Here is a 9,837-nt window from a genome sequence, read left to right as displayed (position 1 = left end):
CGAAAAAAAAAGTAAACAAACAAGAGGCACGTCCAATGCATATATTGGATTTTATGCCTAGCAGGCCTTCACTGAAGTGGTCAGTGGAATGCTATGCAATGTAGTAAATGTGTGATGACCACGATTGCGTTTATTTTCATCCTATGCAACGTATAATGTGACGCAATGTTTACCCATCGCGTCGATCGCAAAGCTAATCTCATGCAATCTTTATGTTTATACACTGTTTATGTTTATGTTTAAACTGTTCACAAGCTATGCCGACATGCAAACACCGAATCAAGTGGATGGACAGTGTGAGAGGCGTGGGCGGAGCAAAGAACCAAGGCGATGCGCACGTGGAAGGAAGAATCGAGATGACGGGTGCATGCACGACGATGCACGACACACCACCTCCAAACATATTTACGGATTCTGTGCTCCTTGTACCACGTGGCGTGCACGCCTTCCACAGGATTCGCCAAGGACGGGCACGTGCCCAGAGGCTCGACAACGTTGTAGCACACGTGGCGGGTGTCCCGATAGCGTTAGCCCGGGCCGTTAACCGTAACAGCTCTTCATAACACACCTGTGCTCAGACAGGGGGTCAGGCAGCTACACAGGGCGAAATTATTGAGCCATTTTCCATTTTAAACGGTGGTGATGAATGTGTCAACGTATCATCTGTGGCAATCACGGATAAACAAGTGTTTTACCTTGAGAAGAAACTTGTCATCAGTTATTTGTAATGGCATGTTGTGGGCGCTTATCCGCTTTCTTACGCCTTTCGTTATCTCGATCCTTTGTGGCACTTTCGTGTATGCATTTGTCGGCGCATTTATTTGAGACTCTGGTGACCTCTTTCCATGTCATCGGAATGAAAATGTGTGAGTTAAAGTCTAGCACCCTGTCCGGTCCCAACTTTTTTCCGCTATCCGCTACATATATATATATATATATATATATATATATATATATATATATATATATATATATATATATATATATATATATATATATATATATATATATATATATATATATATATATATATATATATATATATATATATTATTGATTATAAGCTCCATAATGTGCTATTCCTCATAGAGGACTGTCTGCTTTGGAAATCATACCCAGGAATTTCGGGCATTAGCCCTCCGGCAATCAACATAGCTTGGAAGGGGCAATGTCCAAAATTTCAAGACAGACATATTAGCGCCACATAATATGTCCTATGTCCTATGTCGCAATTTATTGTTTTGTTACAAAGAGCAGAGGTGAGAGGTGATATACTCACTGGAAATTTTGTCTGCCACGATTTCGTTCCATGTATAGAGGGAAGTGTACGGTTGTATACGCACTCACTTTGCCCGTAACAGCACTTTTTGTGTAACTATGTCGCGGTTAGTGCTGAATAGATCCGCTGCAAATGACGCTTCGTGTACGTGTGTCCGTGTGCCTGTGTTTGTCGTCTTAGTTTTCGCGCTTTTTTCCTAGAAGGTGCGGAACCACCGTTCCAAAATTTTTCATCCTAACCTGAGAATGGATCGTCTAAAAGTTGTGTGTACGATTCAGTTACACTGCAACGCGAATCGTAATGCAAATGCTATAGAAGACATTTGTGCTTCCATTTCCCTACGTGCGTGCCCAACTTTTTTTCTAACATGAATCCCTACCAACTAGCTGAACGTTATTGTCGTTCCAAGAAAGGCCCTAGAGTTGAACTTCTATTATTATTTTATTTACACATACTGCGAACCACTACCGTTGTCCAAGCAGGTGGGGTCGTCAATCGTGATGACAAAAATCGGTACAACCGATAACCCCCCAAAACATAATAAATGCCCGACGTAATTGTCACACACATAGTATATGGTAAATTAACGGCCGCAATAATGACACTCCAGCTTATGGAAAAAAATCACTAGAATCAAGGACACCTGCACGTAATTTCTTCCACTCCAAGACAGTTTTAGGAAAGAAGCTATTCTCAAATGCGTTAGTCCTAGCGGAAATCGGTGTCAGTGTCCCATCGTGAGTATGTCGAGTTTACCTTGTAGAACGAGGCTTTACTGGTATGATTAGTTCAGTAGTTCCGGAAAGTGAAAAAGTGAATTCGACTGAATCCCTCAATGCCTTGTTTTTCAACAAAAAACAGTGCTCACGCCGTAGAGAACTCATACCCATAAATACTGCCGTAATGTGCGCAAAGAAACAAAGAAAGAAAGAAAGAAAGAAAGGAAAGAAAGGAGGAATTACAATTGCCGAAGGACTTCGCGAGCTTGACGTGGTGTGGCAAAGTCGGCAGATAGCTCTCGTGCGTGCTTTACGCGTGCCTCGTAATCGTCTTTTCTCGCGCCGTTCATGTGACCATTGACACATCAAGATACCTCATACATATGTATGTAACATATTTGAAACGCGATCGTGAACGACACTTTCACGATCGATGCCACATTGATCGGTGCGCTGTACTGTCCTGAATAAGCATATATCGTATGGTACATTCATGAAATAAATAAAGGTTCCGAATCGCAGAGCCTGAAATCTTGAACTCGTGCGAGTGCGCTATTCGGGGTGAAAATAAAAAAAAGAAATTAATGAAAAAGAAAAGAGAATGTAGAAAGACTTTGTAACGCATATCGATTAGTATTACGCGCTTTTTAACACTACGATAGATCGCTCGAAGAATCTCGCAAACATCTTGTGTTTTATTAAAAACAGTACCTGTAGCCTAACGTGCTGACTACGATGATAACGATGATACTCAATTAGTCATTGGAGAGTTTCAGTTTAGGGGACGCAAGCGGACTTGCGTGCGCGAGAACTACGGGCGACGGTACTGCGCATGCGTAGACACGGACGGAGGGGTCTGCGCATGCGCAGTACCGTGGCCCCTAGTTCTTGCGTACGCAAGCCGCTTGCGTCCCCTAAACTGAAACTCTCTATTTTTATGTTAGCTTATGCATCATTGAGCGCCTTTTAAGCAAAAGCAAAATAAAACCGGAGCGAGCGAAATAAGGTGACAGTGCGTATAGTCGCACACTTATGCATTTCTGGTAGCGCATGGAGCTGTTATTAGAAGCTCCCCATGTTATACCGTGACAAAAGCGCTTGCATTACCTTTCGGTAATGGCAAGTTATTCATGTGACGGGAGTAGTAGTGTGGCAGTGTTTTGACAGGAGTGCACACGATACGAGACATAGCGTCCCGAACAACCGTTCGACAAAAACCCCAGCAAAAACAAATCGATCTCCATTAGTAAATTGAGCGTCTGCAATACCCAGAAAGCCACTGTTACTGTGAGACGATGCTTGATGCGCCCGAAGACACGCAAACTTCAAAAGATGGGAGGTGACGTTGAAGAGCTCGAACCAGCTAGTCAGGACGTCATGGATCTTGACGGCATCTAATCGCGCCTCGTTAGTTATTCATCCGTAATTAGACGGACTACATCGTATTGTAATGGAGCTAAAGACCGAACGTAAAAAGCATTACAAACTTTAACTGCACCCGTAACAGCCAAAATGCGAGAAAATACATTGAAACCGTTATGTCACACTGTCGCCTAGCGTTATACGATTTCGGTGGGAAATAAAAAAAATGTAGCGATTTTCGTGCCAAAACCACTTTCTGATATTGAGGCACGCTGTAGTGGAGGACTCCTGAAATTTTGACCACCTAGGGTTTTTTAACGTGCATCTAAATCTAAGTACACGGGTGTTTTCGCCCTTATCAAAATGCGGCCGCCGTAGCCGGGATTCGATCCCGCGACCTTGTGCTCAGCAGCCCAACACCAAAACCCCTGAGCAACCACGGCGAGTTGGGAAATACAAAATAAATGGCTTCGGTTCTCTCTCTCTCTCTCACACACACACACACACACACACACACACACACACACACACACACACACACACACACACACACACACACACACACACACACACACACACACACACACACACACACACACACACACACACACACACACACACACACACACACACCGGCTATGTTCCCTTCTAATCACCCTCAACCCCTTTGTTAAGTCTTTCCTTCCTGGTCGCGCTATTATGCATTCATTAGTCTGTATAAAGGCATTATCGCACCCCTCATCAGTCCTGTAGGGGCCCGCAGTGTTTTGCCACTGCCCGAAACCTACCCAAGACATTGCAGAATGGTTCCCTATATCTAGTCCGATTTCCCGATACTCTTAATATGCTTCGCTATATATACGAGCATCGTGCTTCTGTAGCCTGGGTTATATCACAGACTGCATGAAAAGCCATGACGTCCCAGCCAGCTGACGCGAGAATTTCAAGGCGGTCTCACCACCCTTCTTTTGCCTTTCAATACAGGTTGACAAATATTCGAAGTTTCCAATACGAATTGGATACTACACGGTATCTATTCGTATTCCTATTCGAAACGGAACTATCCGGTGATTTGAGTGTTCAAAACTAACCAGATATTTCGCCATAGCCGAATGCTTAAGTCTAGTTATTGTTTTCTGTCTGCTAAACAAAGTTATCAAAGTGAACTAAGTGAACAAACAAGGTGAACAAAGTGATTTCAATTGATCAGAAGCGAGTCTACAACAAAAGCTTTCGAAACAAGAGAAATAAAGGGGGCAATGCAAGCTTTGTTTTCGGTTCCCCGCCGGAAGCCAATGCGACAACCTGTCAGGTTTGCGTTTTGTCTATGAGCGAAATAAAACGAGGGCGAAATAAAAAAAAATGGCTGTGGCTTAGCTAAGGTTAAGCCCAGGATGCGAAGCATACTAGCCTTTATTTTAACGCGACAGCGTTAAGGAGCTCGTGTCGCAGAATACGGTGCCGTCGGCGTCGGCTCAGGCGTGCGTCGCTTGCTCAGGCGCACATTTCGTTGCCGCGCCGAACGCGGCGTTGCTCGACGCTCACCGCGTCCGATGCGGGGCGCGTAGTCGCTGCGCCGTAGCCCATTGTCTTACACCCCTTGGCGGATCGACGGGAACGCATGTCGCGTTCCACTCTTGAAGGCGAAGCTTAAGCGTCCGCTTTGCAGCTGTTATGACGTCATATGGTAGCTATGCGGCCGCGCGCGGCGCAGCAAGGAAGAGCGTGGTTGTGCGGCTAGTATGCTTCGCATAAAACAGTTCATTCGAGCCGCATGATCTCACCCTGGAAGGTTGCTGCGCAGCTCGACTCCAGGGAGAAGCGGCGCCGACTCGTTTCCCCGCGGCGTCGGCTCCGTTTCAATTTCCACGTAGATCGGGTCGGGCTGCGCGTCTCCGCGAGCCGCGGTCGACGACCCCGGCTGCGCGGCAGGCGACGCCGGGCCATCGCTGCGGGACGGTGGACGCGGGGGCGAGCGAGGGCCGTGCTGGGCTGCCCCGACTGGACCGGGTGGACCCTGGGCCGGGTGGTTTGAGCCCGAGTCGCGCGTTGCCGGAGAATGTAGCGCCGACGCGAGCGCCCCGTGACGCGAGGCTAACGAGTGCAGCGGCAGCATGGTCTGGGCAACCGTCGTTAGCTTGCCCGCTGAGCTGGCCCGCGTGTTCCTCAAACCGTGGTGCTTGCCCACTGCGGGGGTATTGGCCAGCGATCCGGCCGTTGAAGGGGGAAGGGAGACAATGGTGATGACGGAGCTTCAATCAATTTTGAATGACTCATCTGCCTGCTAAGGATAATGCGGTTGGCGGAATTACGCGGTTTTGCGCGCCAAAACGCCAAAATCACGATTTGATCACGAGGCACGCCGCAGTGGGGACACCGGAATAATTTCGAACACCTGGCAGACCCTTTAACGGGCGCCTAAATCGAAGCACACTAGCGTTTTGACGTCCCTGAGAGAGACATTTACCCGCCGTGGTTGCCTGGTGCCAACCACGGCAGGTTCTTCTTATTTCGTAAACTCAGTGTCAAGCGAGGGAATGAAGAAAAAAGAAAGGAAAGTTGGCCTGCTAAGCATGAGGTCGCGGGATCAAATCCCGGCCAGGGCGGCCGCATTCCGATGGGGGTGAAATGCGAAAACACCCGTGTACTTAGACTTCAGTGCACGCCAAACAGCCCCAGGGGGTCCAAATTATCCCAGAGTCCCCATTACGGCGTGCCTCATAATCAGATAGTGGTTTGGCACGTAAAACCCTATAATAATTTTTTTTAGAAGGACGGTATAAATATAAACACGAAATGACTTTATATTAATGAAGTTACTTTCATAACTACTTTTTGTTTGTCCCTCTTTTTTGTTTTTTGTCCCTCTTCCCCAGTACAGAGTAGCAGACTAGAGCGCACTAGCTCAGGTCGACCTCTCTGTCTTTCCTATCAATAAATTCTATTCATTCATTTCTTAATCCTCCACCCGAATCTTGTGCCGAAAGTCTAGCGCCGGTATATCAGTGCAACGTCAAGTATATATATATATATATATATATATATATATATATATATATATATATATATATATATATATATATATATATATTGCATTCTGGGCAGTTGTGTGGTTGAGCAAAAGTTCCAAAACTTTGTAACGGCACAATCGGGTGGTCATTTGACAGCGCTCTGGCACTGCTATACGACGGTTGTGAGAGAAGAGAGAGAAATAAACTTTATTTTGAGACCAGGCTTCTTGAGCCCAAAGGTGGGTGGCCTCCTCAGTCCAGGTAGCCATGACTCGCTGCCGCTGCCCGAGCCCTGTTCACCAACCGCAGCTGGCTGTCAGGGTCTTGCGTCACCAGCAGAGCCTCCCACTGGTCTTCCAATTCTTCTTCCGAGTCCGCCTCTTTCTGCATGTTATCGCCTGATGGCGATGATGATGGTTGTGCTTCTCGATTATTCTTGCATCCAAGCACCATATGGCGCAAGGTGTTGGGCGTGTCCGGCGGGCAGAACTTGCAGTCTCGCCCGTAGATGCCCGGGTACATGGCGTGCAGCAGTGTTCCGTGTGGGTACGTTCCAGCCTGTAGTCTTCTCCAGGTTACCGCTTGGTCCCTACTCATCGTCTTATGCGCGGGCGGGTAGCGACGCCTCTGCTTCCTGTAGTGCGCCAAGATATCCGAGTACTTCTTGGATATGCGTTCTTCATCCTCTTCACAGTCGTCGGTACGCGTTCTCTGCGCGTCGGAGATGGCTCGGCGTGCATGATCTCGAGCCGCGGCGTGCGCCACCTGGTCCCCCTGAGAGACTCGTGCCCCGGTGTCCAGAGGATTTGTGCTGCTTCTATCTTGGCGGTGTTCAAGACCTGAAGCCAATCCTTCCAATCCTTCCGTTCATATACCTTCGGCATGCTTCTTGCGAGTCCGTCACCACGGTAACCATGGCCTTCTTGCACGTTGCGATGGCCAGGGCTATGCTCACCTCTTCCGCTGTGCTCGCGTCCTTGGCACGTATGGATGTGGCTGTAAGTTGTTCGCCCTTCTCGTCGACCACGCTGATTGCGAATCGGTCGTTGGTACTGTACGCAGCTGCATCTGTATATCTAACGTTTTCTTCTTTGCTGTTGGTGCGTTCGAGCATGCGCTTGAGCGCCTGTGTTCTCGCCTGTCTCCTTTCCTTGTCGTACTCGGGATGCATGTTTCTGGGAATGGTACTTATGTGTAGCTTGTCTCTGATCTCGTGTGGGATACGCTGAGGTAGGTGCCTTTCATCCTCGGCTTGGTAGCCCAGATCTTGCAGCAGGGCTCTTCCCGTCCTTGTCAGCTTTAGTCTCTCGAGTTGGTTGACGTTGTGCGCCTCCACGAGCTCTTCCCACGTGTTGTGGACTCCCATTTTGAGTAATTTCGCTGTGGACGTGGAGGGGGACAGACGGTTGTGAAAAACAGTTTTAAAGCTGTATTGCGGGAATAACCGCGTGCGGTGTAGCGATAATGCCTCTTCCTTGTCGTCAATGGAAACCGCTTACGCTAGCAGTAATCCTTACTCGCTCCTCATGCTTTGCTACATGAGCGCTACCAGAGCGCTTCTAGATCTGGCGCGGTGGCTTAGCACACACATGGCGTTGCACTGCTAAGCACGAGGTCGCGGGTTGGTATCTTGGCCGCGGCGGCCGTATTTCGATGGGGGCGAAATGAGAGTATATATATATGATAAATAAATAAATAAATAAATAAATAAATAAATAAATAAATAAATAAATAAATAAATAGCCTTCTTGAAGAGTACCTTCTTGAGATGCCTGGCGACAGAAGCACTTACCATATCTATAGCCCCTTCGTAGACGTTTGTGCCAAATCATAACTGCGCTATAGATTTCAACCGCAGAGGTGGTGAGATGCGGGACGGGCTGTGTTCGAACTCTGGTACCACCGGAAACCCACCGTTTCTTTTTTTTTGGGGGGGGGGGAGGTGGGGCGGGTAGAGATGTACCACGAGCCGGTGCTGGGGTTGTTTTATATGGGTTGTTGTCTCGAAAGGGGAAGCCCACTGGACATTTGCTAAGGTCTGTGGGAGTGCACCTTGTCCTACCAGAGCTTTGCTGAAGTAGGGGAGCAAGCTCCGCTGCTGTGCTAGGCAGAAGAGTTCTGCCGTTTGGTATACCTACCGGTGAAATAGGCGCGCTGACGGTCTGGTGTTCGGAAACTACGGGAGTTTTGGACGATCGGAAGGGCTCGCAGCTTATGGGAATTTGGCGGTATGGGACCGTCAGACTTCCTTAAACACCGAAGCAGTGACCTATAGGTAGTGCATCCACCTCGCATGCGGATGTACTGGGTTCGAATTCCGGTACCACCGGAAAGCCAGCGGTAGTTACGGTCTTTGTGGTAGAAATGTCAGCCGGCATGGTTCTCAGCTACTTGTGAGGCTTTCACATCTCGAAAGAGGGCCCCCTGTGCAGTGGGCGAGACATTTTGGTAACACATAGACCCCTCGCGGGGTTTTCACATCTCAAAACAATTTGAATAATCTCTGCCTCACGCAAAAAAAAAATAAAATAAAGAGCTGCCCGTTTTATTTCCGACTTATCCTATTACGAACATCATCATCATCATCATCATCAGCCTGGTCACACCCACTGCAGGGCAAAGGCCTCTCCCATACTTCTCCAACAACCCCGGTCATGTACTAATTGTGGCCATGCCGTCCCTGCAAACTTCTTAGTCTCATCTGCCCACCTAACTTTCTGCCGCCCCCTGCTACGCTTCCCTTCCCTTGGGATCCAGTCCGTAACCCTTAATGACCATCAGTTATCCTCCCTCCTCATTACATGTCCTGCCCATGCCCATTTCTTTTTATTGATTTCAACTAAGATGTCATTAACTCGCGTTTGTTCCCTCACCAAATCTGCTCTTTTCTTATCCCTTAACGTTACACCTATCATTCTTCTTTCCATAGCTCGTTGCGTCGTCCTCAATTTGAGTAGAACCCTTTTCGTAAGCCTCCAGGTTTCTGCCCCGTAGGTGAGTACTGGTAAGACGCAGCTATTATACACTTGTCTCTTGAGGGATAATGGCAACCTGCTGTTCATGATCTGAGAATGCCTGCCAAACGCACCCTAACCCATTGTTATTCTTCTCATTATTTCTGTCTCATGATCCGGATCTGCCGTCACTACCTGCCCTAAGTAGATGTATTCCCTTACTACTTCCAGTGCCTCGCTGGCTATTGTAAATTGCTGTTTTCTTCCGAGACTGTTAAACATTACTTTAGTTTTCTGCAGATTAATTTTTAAACCCACTATTCTGCTTTGCCTCTCCAAATCAGTGAGCATGCATTGCAATTGGTCCCCTGAGTTACTAAGCAAGGCAATATCATCAGCGAATCGCAAGTTACTAAGGTATTCTCCATTAACTATTATCCCCAATTCTTCCCAATCCAGGTCTCTGAATACCTCCTGTAAACACGCTGTGAATAGCATTGGAGAGATCGTAT

General features: G+C 47.6%; 1 protein-coding gene across 2 annotated transcripts in view; it reads left to right on the top strand.

Moving 5' to 3' along the window:
* The window catches only part of LOC135917726 (uncharacterized), a 104,283-nt gene that overhangs the window by 52,526 nt on the left and 41,920 nt on the right, over window positions 1–9,837 (top strand). The gene's annotated exons all lie outside the window — the stretch shown is intronic.

The sequence above is a fragment of the Dermacentor albipictus genome, chromosome 3, assembly GCF_038994185.2.
Source record: "Dermacentor albipictus isolate Rhodes 1998 colony chromosome 3, USDA_Dalb.pri_finalv2, whole genome shotgun sequence".
In the NCBI taxonomy this organism is placed as follows: Eukaryota; Metazoa; Arthropoda; class Arachnida; order Ixodida; family Ixodidae; genus Dermacentor; species Dermacentor albipictus.
This window is presented reverse-complemented; position numbering and strand designations above follow the sequence as displayed.